The sequence below is a fragment of the Panthera leo genome, chromosome B2 (assembly GCF_018350215.1).
Source record: "Panthera leo isolate Ple1 chromosome B2, P.leo_Ple1_pat1.1, whole genome shotgun sequence".
Taxonomy (NCBI): Eukaryota; Metazoa; Chordata; class Mammalia; order Carnivora; family Felidae; genus Panthera; species Panthera leo.
This window is the reverse complement of record NC_056683.1, coordinates 40,210,519-40,235,820: the sequence shown is the minus strand read 5'-3', so window position 1 is coordinate 40,235,820 and position 25,302 is coordinate 40,210,519. Positions and strand designations below refer to the sequence as shown.

Below are 25,302 nucleotides of genomic sequence, written 5' to 3'. Positions count from 1 at the left end.
TCTCTTTGTCTCTCAAAGATGTATAAATGTTAAAAAAAAATTTTTTTTAAATAATAAATTAAAAAAATGGACTCAAGAAGAATTTGGGGCACTGGTTTCTTACCTGTGGAGATAGTGAGATCGCCTTCTTTATCTTCCTGGGATAGTTAGGAACAGCAGGGAGACAGGCTGATAGATGGTATCTGAGGACTCCATGGTTTAGCTAAGTGAGGAGTAGTGGGGTCTCAGAGGCCCTCTGGCTGTTTTTCACGTTAGATCTTATTTAAAACCCACGTGGTAGAGTGGCAGGGAGCCAAATTAGGGGTCAGGGAGCTGAGATGTCATCTCAGCTCTACCATCGACTGCGACCCTGAGCAAGTCACTTGTCCACTTGAGCCCTTAGTTTACCCATCAGCAGAACTTGAGAGGTTGTTGTAGGCGATGTTGCGGGTACGTGAACCCCTGGGTTGTGCAGTGGAGTTCTCCACGATGCCTCCTTTATGTTCGCTACCTTTTCTGACCTGTGGCAGGTGGGTCTGCGGGGAGTGGGAAGAAGGTGAGTCCCTTTGGCCTCCTGAGTGATTGATGAAAGAAATCAATCCAGTATATATCTGTTCCAGATATAATGTGATCTAAATGTGATGTTCACCTAATAAGATTAGATGAATCTAATATGGTTTTCCTCTAAAACACAAATACTGCACCACTTTTAATTGTAGTAGCCAAATTAAATTACTCGTCCCAAATTAGATTTCCAGCAAACTTAATTTGAACATGAGCTCAGGACTGCAGGCCCTGAGTAATTTTTTCAGATATAAAATAAATCAGTAGGATACTGGCGCTGTTCCTCTGGGCTCTTCAGTGGTTACCATAAAAGAGAATAGGTAAACATCTGGAGGAAGCTTGCAGAAAGAGAGCTGAGACAGAAGCTCCAACCCTTTGGCTGATCACTGAGTGATTTTCCCTTTTCATCACTTCTACCCTCACTGGTCTTGGAAGACAGGAAGCAAATAAAGACAGGTCCGGTAGTCACTTGTATCTTACTGCTTATGGTTGCCTTTCTTCTTTTTGTTCCTTGAGTGAGCCCTTTAATGTCTTGCCTGCTCAGGAGGACACTTGGTGGGAAGTGGCTCCCTGGGTGGCCTATGGAGCCACAGGGATTTGGTGAGGGACTAGAGACATTTATAACCTTGTGTTAGCTATATTTTCTCTCATTTTATCAGATGACAGATTAAATGAAAACCAACCCAGACTGTTTTCAGTCTGGGAGTAGACGCTGACAGTAGGTGAGGCTTTATCCAGGGCTCAGATGAGGTGCCCAAGATCCAGTGTTTCTCCTTCAGTGTTGGTTCCTTTCCCAGGCATGATCTCCCTTTCTGGCCCCAGAATGACAGCCCACGGCTCCTGGGTCAGCCTGTTTTCTTGTTCACTTGTTTTTCTAAGGAAAAACCCTTAGTGGATCGACCAAAGGCGTGGAATTGAGTCTGGTTGCCCTTGGTTGACTCCATTTGGATTTTATGCTTCCCTAAATCAATACCACGTGGAGGGCATGGGACAGATTGACTGCCTGGGAGATTCAGGGGACTGTTGGAAAAATAGATGGGTTAGTGAAGCAGGGGAGGTACCTCCAAACCTCCATGACGCATTAATACAGATCCTTCTTTTCCAAGCACTGCAGGCTTCCATTCTCTCCTTTGAAGTGTGGCCTACATTCTCCCCTTTGAAGTGTAAATGACCCTGAGAGGTAGATGGATATGTTCATGGATGAAGAGGTGAAGTTCACCGTGGGATCAGCTTACCCAAGGCCTTTTCAATGATACAGCAAGGACCAGACTCGGTGTCTAATGAGTCTTCCATTTTTTTTTCCCCGGCATCATGCCTTCTTTCTACGAATCCCTCTCACCAACCCCTCCTTCTCACTCTCCCAACACCAGCACAGGGTTCTTCATTAAATAGACAGTCAGTCAATAGTTGTTAACTTGTTATTGACTGACTAGTGTACCATCAGACCAAATGTGACCTTTCTGCTCATACTTTGTGAATATCATTATAGCAAAAGCCAATGTGGTCGATTCTCAGTCATTAATTTGTAGATTGTCCCTGGTAATTCAGTTTTCTTTCCCTGAATTATGGGGTTCGTTTAACAGAAGGATGGAGATTGGATGGCTTAAGGATAGACATAAGAAAGGAGTCAAGGGGTGTGTGTGTGTGTGTGTGTGTGTGTGTGCACGCACGTGCAGCTATGCACATGGAACTGCAATTACAAAATTAAATATGTTTCCATTCAGCTGAAATTAGATTTGATGCCTATCTTTTCATTTCAATGTAAGTTACATTTGTGAAAGTTACCATTGGCAAGATCCTTATTTGCTCAAGCCAAAGACCTGTGAATAGGTGTGCCATTTAGAAACATTTTTAGTAGGAACCATACATTTGCTTTTCACTTTTGAGAAAAAAACCACCTATTGGCTTCTCCCTACTGGAAAAATCCTCCCTCATCAATATTTTGTCTCCGGTTTTACTTCTGCTGCCTCTGGGCAGCTTTATGGACTTTCTCCCGCTGTTTCTTTGTGCTGAAGGTCTGCATTCCACAGTTAACACTTCACCGTGGGTCCTGTGATACACTAATTGTTTCATATTTATGGGTTTTGTCTCCTTGATCACTTGGTTAACAGTTTGAAGTCAGTGCTTGGTCTTACCACTTTCTTTGTGGTTTTTTTTTTGTTTTTTGTTTTTGTTTTTGTTTGTTTTTTAATCCTCCACAGTACTCTCCTCCATGCTGAAGTCAAGTGGGTGATCATTTAGGGTTTGGTTCGGTGACTGGGGTAGGTGCCCCTCCTGAGCATTTCCATCTCACCCTCATTGTACTCACAGTGGCTTTGCAGTTGTCTGGTTATTATCTCTGTTCCTCCAGTACAGTTCATGGCACATATTAACGGCAAAGGAAATACGTGTTCATTAATTAAGTGATTCTTGCCTTCCTATACCACCCCCGCCTTCCCACCCCACCCCCAACACTCCCCCACCCGAACCATAAGTTCTTGGAAGGCAGAGCCTACATCTTATTGTTCTTTGTGTTCTCTATAGTCCTTAAGTGTGTCTGTCCATAGTAAATGCTCAATTAATTCTTGTTGAGTGAGCAGATTCCATGGGTGGGTAGAAGCCAAGGATCGGTAGGTCCTCTCTAGGGACCTGCCTGGGGGAGAAACCAGCTCTGAGAAGGAAGGGGGTGATGGAGGCTGGATGGGGATGGTTTCCAGAGCTGGGTGTGCCAACTCCTCCTTCTTCTGATTTCCAAGTACAGATAAGGCACTTCCCTAATGGCACAGTGCTGTGTCCCCTCCTCGCCGGTGCCTGGTAAGCTCAATGCCTGAGAAGTGGTCGAGTAAAGGATGGTGGCTGTAATTCTAGCTTTTATTTCAACAATAAAGAATTCCCTGTTCTACCTGTACCTGAGCTCCTTCAGAAATCTTCATGGTTGAGATGGGAGGACACAAGCCAGGAGGGGCACATGATCACCTCCCCGTGTTGACATTTTCATTCTTCCCGTTGCCCTAGAGTCTGCTAATGAGCAATGACAGAGCCACAAAGGAGAGGGCGGTGAGCACCAATGGGTCAGCACCCCCTCAGCCTCCCTGAATGGTGTTGGTTGGACCACTGGTTGGACCGACTCATCCCGGTTTGCCTGGGGCTGTCCCAGTATTAGTACTGGAAGTCCTGAGTCCCGGGACACCCCTCGGTCCCTGGCAAACCAGGACAGTGGGTCGCTCCCTTCCTGCCCTGGCCAGCTCTTTCCCTGTTCCTTTTCCCTTTGCAAGGTCCTTAATTGGGCCCATTTCTTCTTCTTTCTGCCTTCTCCACTAACCTCTCCTAGCTCTTTTCAGCCAAGCCCTGAGCCCTGCTTGCATTTCTGCTATTAGAGGCCCTTCCAGACCAGTGTTCTGAATCGCTGTGGGTTGACCAGAATTCTTGGAGTTAGATATCCTCCCAGGGGCTGCCTTCTCATCCTCTCTGGCACTGCTTGGCTCCAAAACTCAACGAAGATGTGAAAGCTTCTGTCACATAGAGTTGAAACTCATCTGCATTCAGGAAGAGCCTGCCCTCTCTGGGGGAGGCTTTCTGCACACATGTGGCACTCGGCGGGCACAGCACCACGCTGTGCCTGGAAGGTAGGGCAGGGGAAGTGGCAGTGCTGGGGTAGCTGTGCCCGCAGTTTCGTGTCGTTCACACCGAGGCCCGCCTCCCTCATCCCAGACCCAGCCCTCAGCACCTGTCCTCTGGGCACATTGTGGCTTACGGCTGTCAGCAAGGCCGACTGTAGCCTGCTGTCTTCTCTGAAGCTTCCTTCCCCACATTTACCTCTTTGTTCTCAGAATTCTTAATACACATAGAGTCAGTGCTACTCCATTAAGTGAGCCTAATTGTTTTCTTCCGCATTTCTCGCGTGTTAGTTCTTCCTTGAAGGCAGACGTCTTATCTTGTTTCCTTTCCTTCCGCCTCATGGCACCTGGCCTTGTGCTGGGCCCACAGCTGGCCCTCACTTGGTACATACCACTTTGATGGCACCTCGGTGATTTGTGGGTGACAGAGGGACGTGGAAGCTAGCAGGCTGGTGGTTCTCTGTGAGCTCCTGTATGCAGAGTAATGTCAGTAGCATGGAGCAGGAGGGTGGGAATACACGCTGCTCTGAGCCAGGCCCCGGGTCTTGGGTGGAATTCAGTTATCCCGACTTCCTCTTTAACACTGCCACAGGAGAATGAGGCTTCTTTAATGTGGAGTGAATTTTTAGTCACAAAACACTTCACTGTGTATTAGGTTTTGCCTCACATTTTCTGGAACATTCGACTGTAATTTAAAAATAATCACAGAGGATTAAACAATTCCGAGACTGCTTTACAGAGGCAGTCAAGTGGGTTTTGATTTTTATAGAGTTTTCCTTTTTTGAGTCATTCCCTTTTTGGAGGAGTTCAGAAGGAGGTGCTGTGCTGTCCCAGACCCTGTAGGCCTGATTCTGTTATTTGTCTCAGCATTGCTGATCCGTGAGTGAAAACGCAGCTCTGGCCCACCCCCATGAGGGTGGATATTTTGAACTTTTCACCAGTGCTGATAACCTCTTGCTTGGGTCTCCTGTAACCAACTGTGTGCTTCTGCGGTGTGTGTGTATGTGTGTGTGTATACGGTGTATTTGTTTTCAGATGTATGTAGCTTTAAAAATTTATAGGAATAATATGTGGTCTTGGTAAAACATTTAGTAGGAAGTTAAAGCTGTCTTTACTTCTCTTTTTTAATTTTTTAAAAAGTTTATTTATCTATTTAGAGAGAGAGAGACTGCACACAAGTGGGGAAGGGGGGCATAGAGAAGGAGAGACAGAATTCCAGGCAGGCTCTGTGCCATCAGCACAGAGCCCGATGCGGGGCTTGAACCCATAAACTGTGAGATCACGACCTGAACTGAGATCAAGAGTTGGACACTCAGGGCGCCTGGGTGGCTTAGTCAGTTAAGCGACTGGCTTCAGCTCAGGTCATGATCTTACAGTTCATAGGTTCAAGCCCTGCGTTGGGCTCTGTGCTGACAGCTCAGAGCCTGGAGACTGCTTCCGATTCTGTGTCTCCGTCTCTTTCTGCCCCTCCCCCATTTGTGCTCTGTCTCTCTGTCTCTCTCACTCTCTCTCAAAACCAAAAAACATTAAAAAAAAAAAAAAGAGTTGAACACTTAACTGACTGTGCCACCCAGGCACCCCTTTACTTCTTTTTTTTAAATGTTTATTTATTTTGAGAGAGAGAGAGAGCACACCCATATGTGCAAGCAGGGAAGAACAGAGAGACAGGGAGAGAAAGAATCCTAAGCAGGCTCTGTGCTATTAGCACAGAGCCTGATGCAGGGATCAATCCCACAAACCATGAGATCATGACCTGAGCCAAAATCAAGAGTCAGATATTTAACTGACTGAGCCACCCAGGCGCCCCAAGCTGTCTTTACTTCTTAGAAATAACCCCAGTGAACATTTTAATGTATATTTTTCCAGATTGTTTTTTGTGCACTCACACATATGTTCAGACACACACACATACACACAGTATGTATATTTACACAGATGGGATCATTTTATGTAAAATTTAGGGGCCTGTTTTCTTTTGCTTAACAATTTCTGAAAGACATTTTCTCTGTGTCCGTGAAGACTAATTTATCACTCATTCAGCAAACACTGAACTGAACGCCTACCATGTGTCCAGCATCGTGCAGGGTACTGGGGATATAACATTGAACAAAAGGGATAAAACTCCCTGCCCTTGGGGAACCAATAGTCTAGTGGGGTGGCTGGCAATAACAAAGTAATACAATATGTGGTGGGTTAGAAGGTGATAAATGCTATGGGAAAAAATGAGATCAGGAAGGTGAGTGGGAGTGAGGGGGATAAAGTGCATTTTGCAGTTTTAAACAGGGTGGTCGAGTGATGAGGAGGCCTTTGACCAAACCCTGGGGCTATAATGTTTAACACACAGCGTGCTCTACTCAGATGACTGCTGGGTTAGGTCTGCACTTGTGGCAGAAAGAGACATGCTGTCAGAGCCTTAGGAGCTCTGGGCAGGGGTCCCTCCGATCTCTTGTGGTAGGAGATACAGACTTGAGCACCCGTGCATGGTCTTGTGTTGCTCATTACGGACAACAGTGACATGTTATTATAACATGTTCTTGTTTCCAAAGTCGCTTTTTGTCTGTTCTCCTGGCCCCGTTGCTTACTTTAGCTACACAATTTTGGGCAAATAGCCCACCTGTTCTGGGCCTCATGAAGGAAGTATGAGGATTGTTGTACAGTTTAAATGAGTTAATCCCGGCACATAGAACAGTGCTGGAAAGAGCTCCTATGAGAAGTTCAGCTGTTGTTATTACTACCTTTCATTTATTACTTGGGACAGTCCCGTGAGGAGGATGTTAGGCTCAGTTTAGAGATGAGGAAGCTGAGGCCCGGGGAGGTCGGCGTCACTAGTGAACAAGTTCAGGGTGCTAGGAGGTTGGTGGAGGGAGGTCTCACATCTCGGGCTTCAGGCCCTAGGCCCAGCTCCTGCCTACCTACCTTACTCCAGGTGGGCACAGCTACTCCTGCTTTAGGCGGGTGCATAGAACACATGGCCGCAGATTCCATTCACTGCCTTCCTGATCGCTCTGTAGACTCCTTAGAAAAGAAGCAGCCTGGGTCCAGGGGGTGGGGGTGGAGGTCGGGTAGGGTTGGGAGAAGAGGGAGGAAGGATGGATATGGAGTTCCCACGGGGAGGAGCTTGAGGCTTGGCGGCTCTGCTCAGCATCCTCACCGTTGTCAATTTGGTGTCAACACACGTTCCCCGCCTTCTCCCCCGCCAGTCACCACACACACCAGCTTGTAAAGATCCCCCTTAAAGACTCAGGAACATGACAAATAGTGGCTTCTCTAGTTTTAATTTTCTGACTTTGAGAAACACCCCTATCCTTGTGTCTGCGGTAGTTTGTTGAAGAACGGTACCACCGCAGACACAACCCAGCTCTGTAACTGTTATCACTTGCCTCCTTCCAGAAGGTATCCTGGTGGCAACCTCCCACCTCACCTGGCCCTAACCGGCCCTCAGGTGGCCCTTAGGACAACACACTTTGAAGGACCTGTGAGTTCATAGAGTGGACTGGTGTCTAGAGTCATTTCTTCTCCGAGGTCAATACCCCCCCCCCCCCCATGACATAGACAACCCAGAGTAATGCAGCACTGGGCATATCTCCTGTCTACTTCTCTGAAATGGAATGCAGAGCTTGCGTTACCATGGAAACCATAATATAAATGGTGGCTACGTGTAGGTAAAATAGCTCTATTGGTTTTATGCTGCAGGTACATTGTGAGTTCAGAAGGCTTTTGTGAACCTGAGAGTCTGAGAGTCCATCCATCGTTTTAAATATGGTTTCTGTGGCTACATGCTGTCAGGATTCTTAAGAAATCACTTTTAAGCAAACCTTCAGAGCAAGTTGTTTCTAACAGGGAAAGTGGCAGTTGGTCATTTATAGGATATTTTCTTACCGTCTGGTGGGGTTTCTCATATCCCAGGACTCCAGATGGAGTGTAAGCTCCTGGGAAGTCCTGTGGCAGATGGGATGGAATTGTGGCTCAACAGTAGCACGTTCAGAAACGGCGTCAGGGAGCTGGTGGGAGTCAGTGCGTGGTGAAGCTGCCAGATGCTGTAACAGAGTGGAGAATCCAGCAGGGGTGTGGACACCGGGCATGAGGGGCATACCTGGGTACTGTACCACAGGAGGGGCTTCAACGGGGTGTTAGAGGATTGGGACAGCACTCCCAACTCGAAACCACATCATGTGGGTAACAGATGGAGAAACTGGGCCTGGAAAAGAGAAGACGAGGAAGGAATTTATAACTGTGTTTTATTATTTGAAGCACCATGATGTGGTCCCCCCCCCCCCAAAGAGAACTGATAAGAGAGACATTTCAGTAATTAAAGGAAGGAGTTTAACAGCCAAAACTTTTGAAGATAGGAAGGGTTACTTTAAAGGATAGAGAGTTCCCCGTCATTAGAGGTATGTAAGGAGAGGCTGGCTGGCTACTAGTGGAGGATACTATAGAGATTTAAGCTCTGGATGAAAAAAAAAAAAAAAAAAATAAGCTCTGGATGAGTGATGAGACTAGACCTTGAAGGCCTTTGCTAGCCTAGAGTTTTTATGATTGTAGGGGATAGATGGAAAATAAATTTAATTTTCTGGGCTTCTTATTCAAGACTATTAATAGTGGCTCCTGGGGGCACCTGGGTGGCTCAGTCGGTTAAGCGTCTGACTTTGGCTCAGGTCATGACCTTGCAGTCCGTGAGTTTGAGCCCGGTGTCGGGCTCTTTGCCGACAGATCAGAGCCTGGAGCCTGCTTCCGACTCTGTGACTCCCTCTCTCTCTGCTCCTCCCCTGCTCGCTCTCTCTCTCTCTCTCTCTCTCAAAAATAAATAAACATTAGAAAAAAAATAGTGGCTCCTGGAGCAAAGTTGAGAAGGATTTGGGCCTGGTTGAGTCTGGACTCCTTGATTGATCAGCAGTGTCTCCCATGACAGGATCCCAGGTTGCAGGATGGCCCAGTATTAGCCATCTCCTTTCCAGTGGAGATTGTCTAGTGGTGAACTTTGACCCAGGTCAAGCCAACCACCATGATTTGGTTGGGATTGGGGGTGGGGGGATTCTCAGGACCTGGACTTTGAGCTTTCAAACCAAGATGAATTGGTCACCTGAAGCGGAAGGGATAGTCATCAGCAACCGTGTCATTTGGCTTCCGTTTCTACTTGGTGCATCTTTATCTCCTCAGAGCACGAGTGTGGGACTCTGCCCTCAGTAGGAGCCCGGTAGACACATGGAGAATAAATGAGTTGGATGCAGTTCCTAGGAAATGGTTGCAGTATCCTTGCAATTAATTAATTTGTTTAATTAATTAAAGTGACTTCACTAATTATATGTGCAGGAGATTGCACATTTCATTAGGCTGAGCAGATGGCTTCACTAATAATTACCAAAGCCTGGGGTTGCAGGAGGGGGGATGTCAGCATAGGAATTGATATTGAACATTTTAAATGCTGTCCTTCCACAAATAAAGTTGAAACTCCTATCCCCATTGCATCCAAGATGGACTGAAGAACAGATCCTTAGTTTTCTTCTGGTACTGCCAACAGGTGTTGGTAACTCACTGTTTGTGTCTGGTGATCATTTTCTAAATGAAGCAGCTGACCTTGGAAGGGGCGTGGGCTCCACGGCTCTGGAAGAGGGAGCCATGTCAGGCTTAGACTTGAGGCTTTGGTGTTGTTCAGACAGTTTAGCTAACCCACCGAATTTTGATAGGAAGCCAGATCTCCCTCAAAAACAGCAGGTGCCTCGTCTCCAAAGGGAATGTGCCTTCCTCTGTGTATTGTTTAAACCTTGCCCTGCCCTCACTCCTGCCCCTCCGTGGGGCCTTAGACTCTAAGGCAGACCCACGGACATGCCACAGAATAAAGACCCTGAGTGGATGCACGCACAGACCAAGCAGTACCAATGATTGAGGTATCACATAAGTGCATGGGTGTATTTTTGGAGTGTTCTCACTACGGTGATAAGGATGATTATTGGTAATTGACCGGACTGAGCATCTCCTCTGGGCCGGAAACTTCCTGCACTATTTGTAATCCTTGAAAGAATCCCGCAGGGCAGGTGTTAATTTACAGATGAGAAAACAGAGGCTTGTAGGTGTTAAGCGGGTATGCCTGGAATCACACCAAGCTAGGTTCAGACTCAGAACTTTCTGTCTATAAAGCCCCTTGTTCTTTCCAGCGCCTGCTCTGCTGGTAAATGATTTGGGGTCATGAAAGTCCCACACCTAAATCTGGAAGGATGTGAGGGGAAGCCACCAGGCTGAGCTTACCACTTTCACTCAGGGAGCCAGTCACCAACTGATGGGCTCTCGGCATCTTAGAACTGGCAGGGCCTTGGAGGAACGGCTTCTGAACAGTTTCCCAGCATCCATGGTCAAGTGCTTAGTGCATAAAGATGAGCTCTAAAAGACCAGGAGGCTGGGCATGTTACGGAGGAGTGAGGTACTGGTTAGAGAAAGTTCCAGAAAGAAATCGATCATTTCAGGAGAATTTTCAGAATGTTAATTTGATGTGATCTGATAAGAGAGTTTTCTTTTTTGCTCATATATATGGTTGGGGAAGGGTGACCCTCCTGAAGCTTCATGCATGGTGTGTGAAGAAGAAACAAAGCCAAGAAAGGGGGGAAGAATGCCACTTGTAGAAGAACGGATAGATCAGTCTGTGTGCTGATGAATAGATGTTGACCATGACAGCAATATTCCTGTTTGGGGAAATTGAGCATTGCAGTTAGATTGCTTGACCTTCCGTAATGGTCCTGGTGAGCTCCCGTCCCTATCAAGGTCTGCCTCTCTGCCCCCCAGGGTAATCTTGGGGGTAATTATCCATTCCTTGATGCTTTCACTCCACACTCCTTATGAGCTAGAGCAGGAATGGGGTGGTGTGTCTGACTCACAAAAAATTGTGAATCATTCTTGAAATGAGGGAGCCCTGAAAACATGACTAATTTCTGTAGCATGTACAGGTAAGAAATGGCTGTTTGGTTGTGACTGGCAACTGCCATGTTATTTCTAATTTTGACTTGGTTACTGTTGTTTTGGGGATGGGATCAGACTTGGCCCTGGGGTGGGTGCAGTATGGAAGGACAAAGTGCCATTTGGACACAGTTCCTGCCTTTGAGCATTTCACAACCTGAAGGAGGCCAAGGCATGTCAATAGTTGCAGAAAACATGTCTGTTGAACATATATATTAAGGAGTCAGCTGAAAGAAAGAAATCTTAAACTTAATCAAGAGTAGAATATGTTTTGCCTGATCATATATCCAGTTAAGTGCTGGAGGGACACTCGGGGCCAGCCAGGTAGTGTCTGGATCATATCGGTCTAGGTTAAGAAGAGAACTAGGCTAGCTCGTAAATCGTGTTTCTGTTTACACATCTGTTCTCAGGAGTAGTTACTTATTCAAGGCCTTCTGTCTTTGTTGATCATGTCAGCCTGGATGAGTTAGCTGCGTCTTGTTACCTGCTATGAAATTCAAGATTTGTTAAAATATAAATACACCTGAGAAATACCCTTATACCCTTATTGGCTCATAATGATAACCCAAGATGTAAAGAAACATAATAATGGACTTTACTCCTTGTTCTTACAGCTTTGGGTAAAAATTTGTACCTCTGCTGAAGTTTCCAGAGAGAAGAGGCTACTGTGTGGGGATCGAGGATTGGACATTCAAGCTTGGTGTTTCAACAGCTGGCTTGTGCATTTGAGCCTGCTGTTTTCTACAATGAGTTGGGGGAAGAGGTTGTAACTTGGAAAATAATAAGGAAAATGGAGCAGTCCGGAGTCTGGTGTGGTGCAAAAACTAGATGGAAATAGTAAATAGACAAGGAGGGGAAGCTGATGAAAGGAGAGGAGCTTAGGATAGGAAAGACCACTGGTATGCTTCTGGCCATAAATAACAGTAACACATTTTCTCATAAAACAAGAAGTGAGGATGGAAGCAGTGGTTACCTGTTGTGTATCTGGCAGTTCAGTGGTGATATCAAGGGTAGGAGATTTTTCAGTCTGTCTACTTGGCCCTCCTTGGTGTTTTGGCTTTCTGTCTCTGTGCTTCTTGTCTTGTTGGTTCCGTGAGTCCCATGCGGTCACCCCTAGCTGCAAGGGAAGCTGCCGAAGGATTACTTAGTTCTTCCAGCCTTAGTAGTGGAGGTGGGCAAGAGGGATTAGGAATGGCTGGTGGGTTATCCAGCCAACTGTTGGGCATAGATCAGTTGAGAAAAATAAATAAAAACAGATGTGTGTTGAATCATCACCACAAAAAAACAGATGCTCCCGGGAGTTGGCTTTGTGTGGGCTGTGAATGGTATGGAAGGGTCTCTTTTAGGTCCCATTCCAGCAGTGGGGCTGATCACTTCCAAAGTCTGTGTGTGACATCGAAGACTAGATTCTGGGAAAGTCATCTTAAACCCTGCTGGGTGGGAATGGGGCATGGGGAGGGAGGAGACAAAGGGGCGCCATTTCCTAGCCCATGATACTCAGAAGCAAGATGGCTGCTTTTCAGAAGTTAATGGTTGGGCGCTTGTTAATTTTTCATAAATTCCATTTAACGAATGATGCATTTAATTTAGGACACTTGGCTTCTGGTAATAGTTCAAAGTCTGATAACATCTTTAGCACCATTTTGAATTTCATGCCTGTGTATGCACATACATGCACACATGCACTCTGAGTTCGCATTCCTATGGCCCAGATCACCTTTTCTTCTCAGTGCCTCAGAGAATCCTAGTCCTGTCAGAACCCAGGTTCCCCTGCCCCCCAACTTTTTAGTTCCCTCTTTTATATCTGTGCCATATAGTAACCTTCCTTTCCACACAGTGCTCAGCGGAGGGCAGCTCTCTGATACGTGGCTCTTGCTGCTTTGGGTCATTTGGGCATATCATTTTGGGCACAACCACTTCCCCATAGCAGTGAGCCAGATGCCTTTGAACAAAAAGATATGAGACTGCTGATGTAAATGCAACTCCTCACCCTTCCTCTAGTACTCTAGAGCAGGCCTTCGCAGAGTTTACCGTGCACACAGATCGCCCAGGGATCTTGTGACAATGCAGATTCTGACTTGGGAGGTCTGGGATGGGCCCTGAGATTCTTCTGTATTTGTATTGGTTGTTGTTGTTGCTGCTGCTGTTTTAAGTAGGCTCCATGCCCAGCGTGGAGCCCCAGTATGGGGCTTGAACTCACGACACTGAGATCAAGACCTGAGCTTGGATCAAGAGTCAGATGCTCGACCGACTGAGCCGCCCGGGGGGCCCTGAGACTGTATTAATGAGCTCCTAAGTGATGGTGGTGCAGCTGGTCCAGGTAGCAGGGATGTCAACCACCAACCCTGGGGAGTTCTTCATAAATACCAATGCTGGGACCCCACCCCAGATCGGTCACATTAGTATCTCCGGGTGGCAGGCCTTGGGCATCAGTCCCTTTTAAAAGCTCCATGGGTGATTTTAATATGCAGCCAGGTTGAGAACCACTGATCCGGCACTTGCCCATCTCCATCCTTTGGCTTGTGCTGTCCTTCCTGCTTACGCCTTTCCCTCTTTCCACCTGTGAGGGTTCTATACATCCTTCAAGGTTCAGCTCAGAGACGTGTCTCCTTAGAGCCATTCTCCATCCCCACCAGGACACCAGTCTCCCTTTCCTCTGTGCTCTCTATCACATATACCTGACAGTATAGACAGTCTGGCCTCTCCCAGCAGACCAGGCTGGCTTTGAGGATGGGGACCACAACCATTGGTCTACAAGTGGGGACTCCGTAAGCAGGAGCGAATCAGCTTGTTCCTGGGCCCAGAGACAAACCACAGGGGCTTCCAGCCTGCTACAGTGAGTTTCTCCTGTGTCTCTGTGAGGAGCAGTAGAATTACAGGTTGAACCCAGCTTTTCCAAGAGAAGTCTAAGTGGGAAGAGGTGCTTTGAATGTTGGAGATGGTCGCAGACATTGTAGTTCTTGGTTCACGGCCCTGGACTCTTGACCATCTTCCCACTGCCCTTCTCTGACCACCTCCCTCTCTGCTGGGCCTTGGGCAGCACCTCTACAGAAAGAGGAGAGACCAGGGCCCTTCCCAGGCTCTTCAGTGCTCACCATCCCACTGAGCAGCTCAGGATGCCTAAAGTGCGCATCAGTAGCTAGAGTTTCTCTGTCATCCTCCTACTTCCCTTACTTCTCCGAACCCCTTACCAGATACACACTCCATTGCCCCCAAGGCCCCACTGTCCCCAGCTCACCTCCTTCAAGAAAGGAAACCATCATGTATTTTTCTTTTTTGGCATTTGCTAGGGCCTGCGCACCACTGGGAAGGAAGCATGACCATCACCATACGCCCAGCCTACGTGCAGAAAGGGTTTAATAAATACGACCTGCGTGGGCATGGAATACCATCTGCTGAGACAGGCAGTGTGGCTTCTCCAAGCTGTGTGATACTTCGTGGCAGACCTGGAGTTTGACCCCTGGCTGCTGACCACCCGTCTGGGGTGCTGTGAATTTGCCCTGAGCCACACAAGCCACTATTTCCTTAGGTCATGCTTCTCAGGAAGGTGTTGGGGATGAGGGTCTGATAGGAGTCATTCGCCCTACTCAGTTCTGTGCAGGTGTGATGTGAACCCCCAAAGGCAGAGGAGACACAGAACTTAGAATGGGGAAGGAGTGAAGATTCCTCCTTTGGAATCAGCTTTCTTGCAGATGATGGCTTATTGACCCCAGCGCATCACCAGTAGGTAGAACAAGGCAGCTTACAGAAGATGTACTTCCTGGCAAGGGTGGGGAGGGATAGAAACGGGTGTTATGGCTCCAGATTCTGCTGGACCTCAGAGGCTATGGAAGGTGAAGGGCTCTGAAGGTGAAGGTGAAGGGCTCTGAAGATCCTCTCAAGACCCAGAGACAGGGCATGATGGTCAGGTTAGCAGGGAGGCTAGAGAGAATGGGAGGCAAGAATGTGGTGCCCCCTGGGATCCTGCTTCTTTCTTCCTCTCCAGCTTCCCTCTCCTGTGTTTGTGCATTCATTCATTTGTTCATTCCTCATTCATTCGTATAAACGTTACTGTTTCCTGACTCTGGGGATATTGCAATGCAAAAACAGGCCCTCGTGGGGATCAGGCCTCCACTGTTGAATATAGCAGCCACTGGTAACACGTGGATATTTAGATTTCAGTTAATTAAAATTAAATGAATTCTTCAACTCAGTCCCCCAGTCACATTAGCCAGATTTTAAGAGCTCAGTAGCCACGTGTGGCCCTGGCTACCACATTGGACAGCACAAATATAGAATACTTCTGCTATTGCACCAAGTCTTATGGGATGGTGCTGGCCTAGAATCTAGCCAGGGAGAAAAGCATTTATTAAGTTAGCAGACAAGCGAATAATGTGGAGCCGTGGAAAGCGATACGACTGACCAAGTAGAGGGAGCCATGTCAGCTCTCCCTAGTTGGGGAAGCCGGAGTTTCCCTGAGGAAGTGAAGGGTGCGTTGGAGTTGGAGAGGGGAAACCCAGCATTAATGCATGGGAAAGTGCCTAGACATAGCACATCACTGGCATTCAGTCAGTGACTTGCCCTGTGCTCACGCGTGGCGACTCTTCCATCCAGAACCGTGTGGAAGCACACAGGCCCTCGAGTGAGCACAGGTGAGCACAGACAGACTCTGGGTCCACATTGCCCGGGTTCAGATCTGCTTACGGGGACTCTCTAGCGCCATAGTTTCCCCATCTGTAAAATGGACAAAATAGTATGTGCATGACAGATAGAATTGTCTTGGAGATTAAATGGGTTAATACTTGTAAAGCACCTGGGGGCAGGCACACTGTAAGCGCTGTCGAGTGTTGTTGCTGTTTCCAGGACCCCTGACTTGTCAACAGAGGGATGCCCTACCTCCAGCTGCTTATGGAATCAAGGGGTATCTGGTGCTGGCCCCCCAGTACCTGGGAGCAGGGCTTCTGGGCTCTTGGCCCCCACTGCCAGGTGAACCAAGAGTTCTGGTTCCTAGTGTCCCCTCCCTGCCCTGCCCTGTTCTGTCCTCTGATGTTAACCCCCCCACAGCTGGCCCCATACAGGCTTGGTTTGCCTCTGCAGAAGTCACAGTAGTTGTACTCATTTCTGTGGCCCGTGTGCCACGTAGCCTAATAAACAATCCGGCGAGGTCAGTCCTGACACGAATGTGTCAGATTCACCTCATTATGAATGTCAGGACTCTAGAGAGGGAAGCATCTCGCCCGTGATGAAGCCGAATGAGCCAGCACCTTCCATCAGACCAGAGCCCCGGTGCCCATTCCTGTCCCCCACCGTGCATCACTCAGGGGCACGTGGGGCCGCTACCACGGCCGGACCGATTGCTCACAGCTTTGAAATATCAGAGGGAGCATTCTGCACCCCACCCCACCTCGCCACCGTTTCACCTCTTTGGTTCCAGTGCCAGCAGGCCTGTGATATGTGGTGGCCCTTACCTGAGTGGCATCTCAGAGTTCAATTCCCTTTTCCCCTCAAGGAGCTGAGACCCTAAGCAAAGCTGTGGTGTTCTCCCCCCACACACACCCCCGTCCCCTCCCTCTTCTCTGTGCTGCCGTCAGCTCAGAACCTGCTGTTTCAGCACGGAGAGTGACCACGCTAAGTGGTCGGGCCCAGAGAGAGGGCTTGCTGTATAGGATTAACTCCCAGAGAGACTCTTTTCTAACCAAATCAAAACATCACCATGACTCGGCCCATCCAAGCAATTCTTTCTTGTAATGAGATTTGTTACATGAGATTGGCCTGTATGATACCGTTAGGTAATAGAATTGTTGAGAACGTTAGAGCTGGGGCTTGAGTTGCTTTCCAATTTGAAAGAGGGTAGTGATGGTGGAATTCGCCAAGGAGGCCTAGCTGCCACTCACCCCGTGGAAAGGAGTGAGCGTGTCAGCAGCTGTTGCAGGCAGATCTGCTGGGCTTCCTGTCTTTAGCCTGCCGTAACCCCCGCGGCTCAACTACCTTCAAATCGCTGGGCTCCACTTGCCTTCCCAAAGCGTGCTTTGCTTTCTTTTTAGATTTCCACATTTATCCCTACAGGGCTTCTTGGCTTGGGACCCTTTCCAGTGCACACACGTACACACACACACACACACACACACACACACACACACCTTTGAACTACGTGTGTCAATATAGTTGTTTTGTTTATTTTTTTACTGGCCCCAGCTGAAAACCCACCTAGGATTGCCAACCTGAAAGAAAAAATCTCTTTGCTGTATCCTTGGACTTTTCCATCTATACGGCTGAGACGTGGTTGGATGTGGCCGTTGGGATTCGTCACTGCCCTTGGCCTCAGCGCCTCTGCATCCGTTGGTGGGTGTCTGGGGCAATTTCCTCTTCACATTAAGTAAGTGCGAGAGGGGCCCATGTGGCCCTTGGAGGCTCCTATACTTTCCTCGCGTGGAGGACGAAGTCAGTAACCGGGGCCCCCCTGGGATCTTGTGGTTATTCTCTGCCCCTCGTGCCAGTTGGAATTGGGGGGTAGGTCCCTTTACTTAATGGTGGTGGGAGCTCTACATTCTCGCTCTGGGGCCCAGGTCTGTTCATCTCAAGAAGAACCCTTTTCCCAGCTGCCCAGGGTGTAGGGAAGCTGCTGGCCTTGATGTGGCTGCTGAAGATTTGTGTCAGGCAAGTGAGCATCGGTAGGGAAAGAGCTTAAGTGACCAGTGAGTCAGGTGCCTGATGGAACCATGTTGCAGGACCTTCAGAAAACATCCCCTTAGATGGGCCCGGTTCACTCCTCATGAGGAGGATGGTAACTTCCTCATGCAAGCAGGGCCTTAAGCATTGACTGCAGTCATGAGCTCTCCAAAATGTTGCCTGGACCTAGCTCCCCAGTTTATTTCGAATTCAAGAAAGATACAAGCAGGAGGGGAAATAAGCCTAATCGGGCGCCGTCTGAGTTAAAACCAGCCAACACATGATTGGTCGTTATTAAGGAGCAAGCTGGTGACTGAGTGTAAATGAGCGTGTGGGCTATGGGAAGTCGGTTCATTCTGCTGGCTCACACATCAGACTTGTGTCTTAACTACAACCGAACCTCATCACTTCCGAAGATCTCCTTGGGAGCAAGGATTTTTTCCTTTTCTTTCCTTTCTTTTTTTTTTTTTATTTTCCATCCAACAGTCTCTGGAACATTATGGGTGTGCCCTCCCTATATATGTCTGTATATTTGTTGGAAACATGATGGAAGGCCAGATCCATAAAAACAAGCCAGTTTCCTGTCCTTGGCTGTCAGCTTAGCAGAAAGGCTGGCATTACCGAACTGGATGCCCCATAGGAGACCCTCATCTTACCCAACTAGAACCTACTTCCTTCTCGACCTAGGTCTTAATGGCCAGAACACAGACTTCTGGAATTCTTAGAAAGAATAAACACTGAGACAGGAAGATATATCCTGACTGTCTTGAAGAAGCCAGTGGAAGAAGCCTTCCTCAGACAGATCCTGAATAATTGGGAGAGCCCCTGGGCACATTCCCAGAGGTCAGGTTCACGGTGGAGGGGAGGAGGCCTAGGAAAGGAACAAGAGTTGTCCCTTCGTGTTTAGATGGGACTGTCCCACCCATCGGGGAGTTGAGACTGTTACCTGCTTAAAGGACTGGGAGAGATGCTTCTGCCCCCAACCCGCATCCATGTGAGTTCTTCCCTTTCAGCATCGCCCACAGCCCAAGGAAGGACGGTAGCTTTGCTGTGAGCTTCACCTCTGTGAGAGCCTTGACCATCCAAAGGAATCCTGTAATGGGCGCTGTTTTCCAAGCCGTTGTTCTCTCTCTAGAGATCTGAAGAAAAATCAGGGTGGATCCAACTTCCTTGGGCTCGGCCCCATGCACGACACCTCACCCCATCCCTTTCTGGGCCTCTTCTTCACAAGGATGTCACAAGGTTTAGAACATTTCCTGACTTTTCAGGAAAAGAATGGCTCATGACACACATTTTTCAGGATCTCCTGGAAACACATTCTCCATTCCCAGCTCTTTGGCAGAGTTCAGGGGAAGAGGGGAAGCTGAGGGCAGAAGGGCCCATCCGCAGGGCCTGCGCGGGCTGGGGTGCACATGCCTCTGGTAACATCGCTAGTGTGGCTAGACCCAGGCTCGGAGTGGCCCAGAATGTCAGGGCTGGGAGGAACGGTGGCAGCCAGCACCCAGCCCAGTGCCCCCTAAGGTTGGATCCTGCTCTGGGTTCTGAATCCCTTCCTTTCTCTTGCTTGGGGATCTGCAGCACTCAGTAGTCCTTCATTCCCCTGTGCCTTTGCCCTCTCTGACTTAGTGATTCGCAGCTGGGGGAGCTTTTTGGGGTGACCCACAGGGGACCTGACCACTACTTGGGGAGACCTGCTTGTCATTTAGTTAATCTGGGGAAGGAACCTCCAGTCTCCTACCTACAGGGTACATGCAGGTGGGCAGGGGGGAGTGATGAGAGTTTGTGGATGTGTTTGTCTTCTGTTCTCTGATTTGCCCTTAGTCCCCATTTCCAGCCTTCTCTCTCTCCACCCTTCCCCGTTCCTGACATCCTTGCTTTCCTGACTCTCTGGAGTCTACAGAGCAGACCCACCCTTCTGGTCCACATCCTTCTCTGGGATGGCAGAGGCGTTGTGCCCTGCTTTTTCTTTTCTTTTCTTTTAATTTTTTTTTATTGTTTTAATGTTTATTTGTTTTTGAGACAAAGAGAGTGAGTGGGGGAGGAGCATAGAGAGAGAGAGGGAGAGGGAGGGAGACACAGAACCTGAAGCAGGCTTCAGGCTCCGAGCTGTCAGCACAGAGCCCGACATGGGACTCGAACCCATGAACCATGAGATCATAACCCAAGCTAAAGTCGGACGCTTAACTGACTGAGCCACCCGAATGCCCCAGTCTTCCATTTTTAAACCAGAAGGCCTGTGGCATAATTTAATGGCTTCATAATATTGCATTCTCTGGCTGTACCTTCTATTTACCTGGCCTTGCATTTTGCCCATTTGTATTTTGACCCCCCTCCTGCCTCCCCATTAAAGACAGCACATGAGAATCCTTACACTAAATGTTTAGGCATATTCACGATGATTTCCTAAGGGTGAATTTCTGCAAGTAGAATCTTGAGGTCAAAAGCTACGTAAAACTTTAAGATGTTTCTGGCACCTGTTGTTATAATGTCTCTTCAGAAATAGGATACTGATTTTCATTCCCATCAGCCGTAGTGAAGGTGCCCACTTCTCCACATTCTTGTCAATACTGGAGAGCACATAATATATATTTTTGTGTATATATAATGTGAACATTCTACCAGGTAGATTCCTGGGTCAGACCACATGCACATTCAAGTTTTGATAGACATTGGTCAGTTCATCTTCATGGGTGAGCATGCTGCTTTCCTCTACTTCCTTGTCAACACTGCATTAGGATAGAAAAATATTTCCCAACTGGATAAGTTCTTTCAATCTGCATTCTATTGATTTCTCCTGGGGTTTACAATTTTTCATGTATTTGTGCCATTTGTATTTCTTCTTTCGTGGATGGCCTGTAGCCCATTTTTTTCTTTGGGTGGTTTGTCATTCTCTTGCTGATTTTTATGCTGTCTTTATATTTAAGGATATTCATTTACATGTGGAAAATTATTTTTTTATTTTGTTGGCATTTCATTTTGTTTACCCTTTTTTGTTTGCTTACACATAACAGCTGATACGTTTTGAACAGTGGAATTAATCAGTCTGTTGCCTTTTGGGTGTGCTTTCGGGATTACCTGAAATTTGAGCTTCTTGGGTTTCCTTTACTTCAATTGCTGGGGCCTGAGCAATGGGCTGGCTGCAAATGTCAATGCGGCTGAGGTGCAGGTGTGGTCCTCCGTTCCTTCAGAGGGAGGGCAAGTTCACTACTGACAGTTCTTCTGGGACTGCTTAGCCACACATAGGGGTGGGAGGTTGGTCCTGGGGAAGAGGCAGCCCTTGCCTGGGACTCAGCATTATTGCCCTGGGGAGTCCCTTTTAGCTGGAATGTTCCAGAACCCACCTCACATTGGGGTGATCCAAAGTCAGGGCGAATGTCATGAGGGGTATGGACACGATTCAGACGAGCGCGGCTCCCGATCTCTCCTGCCGCTAACAGCTGGCCTCAGGGGACAGCGTTGCGCACTAGGGCTGGTGGTTACAAGGAGGGGCTGTTCCTGTCGAAATCTGCTCTAAGCAGGATCCTGCACAAAGTCAGGATCCTGCACAAAGTCAGTCTAAGGCCAGTGGGACCATGGTTTTATTATTATTTTTTTAATGTTTATTTTTGACAGAGAGAGAGACAGAGCATGAGCAGGGGAGGGGCAGAGAGAGAGGGAGACACATGTCTGAAACAGGCTCCAGGCTCTGAGCTGCCAGCACAGAGCCCTACACGGGGCTCGAACCCACACACCGCGTGAGATCATGACCTGAGCCGACGTCGGACACTCAACCGACTGAGCCACCCAGGCGCCCCGGGACCATGGCTTTAAAGGGCTCATAGGAGTTGGTTCAGCTCAGGCTTCTTGTGATAATGGCATAGGATAGCATCAAATGACACGGAACAACGCTGTCCCAGGGTGCAGTGGCTTTACCTTGCAGTGTGTGTTTCTCCTCAGTGTTTACTGTATTGACTTGCCTCCTTCCTCCACATTTACACAGTTACTCCTGGTAAGACAGGCTCAGGGAGGAGGCCGACGGGGGTGGAGGCTGGCGAGTTGCTCTCAGCAGCTGTTGCGGAACAGAAGCCGGGGACTTCTAGGGTCCAGGTGGCTTGGAGCCTCGGTTTCCCCGGCCAGTGGTTCATGGGCTAGAATTAAGATTTGTTTTAGAAATCTGTGAACCGTGCTGAAGGGATTTTTTTTTTTTTTAAACTTTCAGCAAAGTGGGACCTTCAGACCTATTCAGGATACCTTGACCAAACCTTCAGAGTGGCCTTTATGACTTCGCCTACAATGGGGTGGCTATTCGGATAGGTGATTCCACATTTCCTCCTAAAAATTAGGGATAGGAATTGAGATGTAAAAACCATAAGAAAATGGACTGTGGCCTTTACAAAACTGGCACTTCCTTCTGCCCCTCAGGCACGCCGGGCTTACTCCCATCTTCAAGTCTTTGCCCCGCTGTACCCCCTGCCGCCTTGCCCTTCCCCTGATCTGCCTGCCCCACCCTTCCGTCCCACCCCTCCCGGCAGGGCTGACTCCTTTCCATCACTTAGGTCTTGCTCCAGTGTCCCATCCTAGAGGAGGTCCTTCCCCACAGCCCTAGCTAAGGTACCCTGTCCCCCCCCCACCCCCGCCGGATGTCACTCTCGCTCATGTCACCTTCCTCTCTTTTCTTCATAGAGTTACACTGTCAACAATAATAGTAACAGCTAATATTAAGGAGTACTAACCGCGTGCCAAGCAGTGTTGTAAAAGCTGTGCCTGTATGAATGTTTCTGATCCTCACATTTAACCCTATGAGAAGAATATTGCTATTCCCATTTTACAGACAAAGAGATCAAGTCCTGAGAGAGGCTAATGTAGTAGTTTGGCACCAGGAGTCATCTATTCGGTAAATGTTTTTTTTGAGCACTAATTAGGGACCAGGACCAGCCCTGTGCTAGGATTTGGAGATAGAAGGATCAGGAGGGCACTGTCCTTACAATGAAGTCATCAGGAGAATGGTGTTCCAGATCAGGCTGGGTCAGTGACTCCTCTCTGAGACCTTGGGGCAAGTTGCTTACACAGATATGCACTTTTTTTTTTTTATATTTTTTTTAATGTTTATTTATTTTGAGGGAGAGAGACACAGAGAACAAGCAGGGGAGGGGCAGAGAGAGCCAGAGGCACAGAATCCGAAGCAGGCCCTAGGGTCCGAGCTGCCAGCACAGAGCCCGACATGGGGCTCGAACTCACAGACTGTGAGATCATGACCTGAGCTGAAGCCGGACGCTTAACCGACTGAGCCACCCAGGCGCCCCTAGATTCATGCACTTTTATTTTCCCCATCTGTAAAATGTGAATAAAGGAAGCTGCCGCAGCTACTGCTCTGGGTTCATGGGAGATTTTGTTGTTGAACTCACTTGGGGACATACATAGGGCAGGAGAGATACAGGACATCATTGGGCATCCTCACTTTGATACCTGGATATAGGAGAGGTAGAGAATTAGCCTCCACTCATCTTTGTCGTGGCAGTCCTAAGTGTTTTTAATCAGATTCCACCCCCTTCCCTTACTTGTGGGCATTTTATAGTATCTCAAGGGGTTCTTAAATGTCTCAAAGATTCTACGTAGGATCTCAAAATCATTTTTTGGTCCACTGATGTAGGAATTGCTGCGCTTCTATAACTGGTCAACAGGATTATAGTATTTAGGGCAGCAGTCCCATCTGATTGGAACTGTTGAGTTTTATTGTCCAGGGACTCAAAAGCCCCTTGCATAGTGATGGCACTTTTTGAAGGAAGTTGTTCTTATTCATCATTGGGCTACCAGTCTGGCTGTTTAATTTCAACAGCTGGTGTTATTCTGGAACCTAATGTAAGGGCACTGTTTTGCTTTCTACGTTTTTTGCCAAGACCATTCGTTAAAAACAAGACTATGGTAATAGATGAGATGTTGGTGTGTGGTAGAGAAACAGCTCTCTGAAAACTGCCTTCTTGCTCCTTGTCATCCTCTTGACACGAACTATAAAAAAGGAAACAACCAAAACTTCAAAGTAAAGTGGGCCAGCATGTCTGACCTCATCCTCCTAAATGCTATGTAAGAGGGCGCTTTGGTCTCTGGTTCTTGCCCTGGGCCCCACCCACCTTTCTGTCATTCGTGGCTTGTTTCCTGTGTCCAATTTTTGCACAATCTGTTAATAACCAAACATGCCCTCACAAGCTGGTGAATATTTGCAGAATCATAAAGCAATTAAGTTATAATCTCCCACTTTCCAGAAGAGACAGGCATCAGGCCTGCATACTCTGAGAAGATCCACGTGCTATTCATTCTCCAGTTTCATTTATCTGCATTGTTACTATCCTGATGCAGGCCTGTCACCCCATCCATCCACCATCCATCCAGCATCCATCCATCCATCCAGCATCCATTCACCATCCACCATCCATCCACATCCAGCATCCACCCACCATCCACCATCCACCCACCATCCATCCACCCATCCACCATCCATCCATCCATCCATCCATCCATCCATCCATCCACTATCCATCCATCATCTACCCATCCACCATCTATCCATCCATCCACCCATCCACCAGCCATCCATCTGTCCATTCATCCATACGTCCACCATCCATCCATCCATCCATCCATCCACCATCCATCCACCATCCACCCACCATCCATCCATCCATCCACCATCCATCCATCCACCTATCCACCATCCATCCATCCATCTGCCATCCACCATCCATCCATCATCTACCCATCCACCATCCATCCATCTATCCACCCATCCACCATCCATCCACCATCCATCCACCAGCCATCCATCCATCCAGCCATCCATCCACTATCCATCCATCATCTACCCATCCACCATCTATCCATCCATCCACCCATCCACCAGCCATCCATCTGTCCATTCATCCATACGTCCACCATCCATCCATCCATCCATCCATCCACCATCCATCCACCATCCACCCACCATCCATCCATCCATCCACCATCCATCCATCCACCTATCCACCATCCATCCATCCATCTGCCATCCACCATCCATCCATCATCTACCCATCCACCATCCATCCATCTATCCACCCATCCACCATCCATCCACCAGCCATCCATCCATCCAGCCATCCATACGTCCACCATCCATCCATCCATCCACCATCCATCCATCTACCATCCATCCATCCATGTAGGGGTGCTCATTTTTGAGCACTTGTTATGGGCTGGGACATGAGCTAATATCTGGGGACATAAAGGTGAATAGTTACCATTCTTGCCTTCAAGAGATTTCACACAACAATAGCAGGAAACATGAGTTCAGAGAAGTGTTCCAAGCTCAGATGGTTGGGGCTTAATATTCCTACTACTGAGAAAAGGCAAGGTTTGGTGACAAAAAATTTAATAGAGGTTATGACCTTATAGTTGAGTCTTAAATGACAAGCTATGTGCTTACTTATATGCATCCTCTCTTCCTTCATAGCTCCTGGCCTCTGATCTTTCCACGAGTATTGAACATCTACTAGGAGCAGGTCCTTCATGTCCCCACCTTCTCTGTCTTTGACATTGTTTCACATTCTACCCGTGTAAG

General features: G+C 47.9%; 1 protein-coding gene across 13 annotated transcripts in view; it reads left to right on the top strand.

Annotated features, from left to right (window-relative positions):
* TRERF1 (transcriptional regulating factor 1) overlaps positions 1–25,302 on the top strand; it is a 226,275-nt gene that overhangs the window by 118,492 nt on the left and 82,481 nt on the right. The window contains exon 1 of one of the 13 annotated variants that reach the window (XM_042938768.1): positions 25,280–25,297. The exons of the other annotated variants lie outside the window; for them this stretch is intronic. The gene's annotated coding sequence lies outside the window, so the exon portion shown is untranslated. Of the gene's footprint in view, positions 1–25,279; positions 25,298–25,302 lie in introns of those variants that run through there. 13 annotated transcript variants of the gene reach the window in all.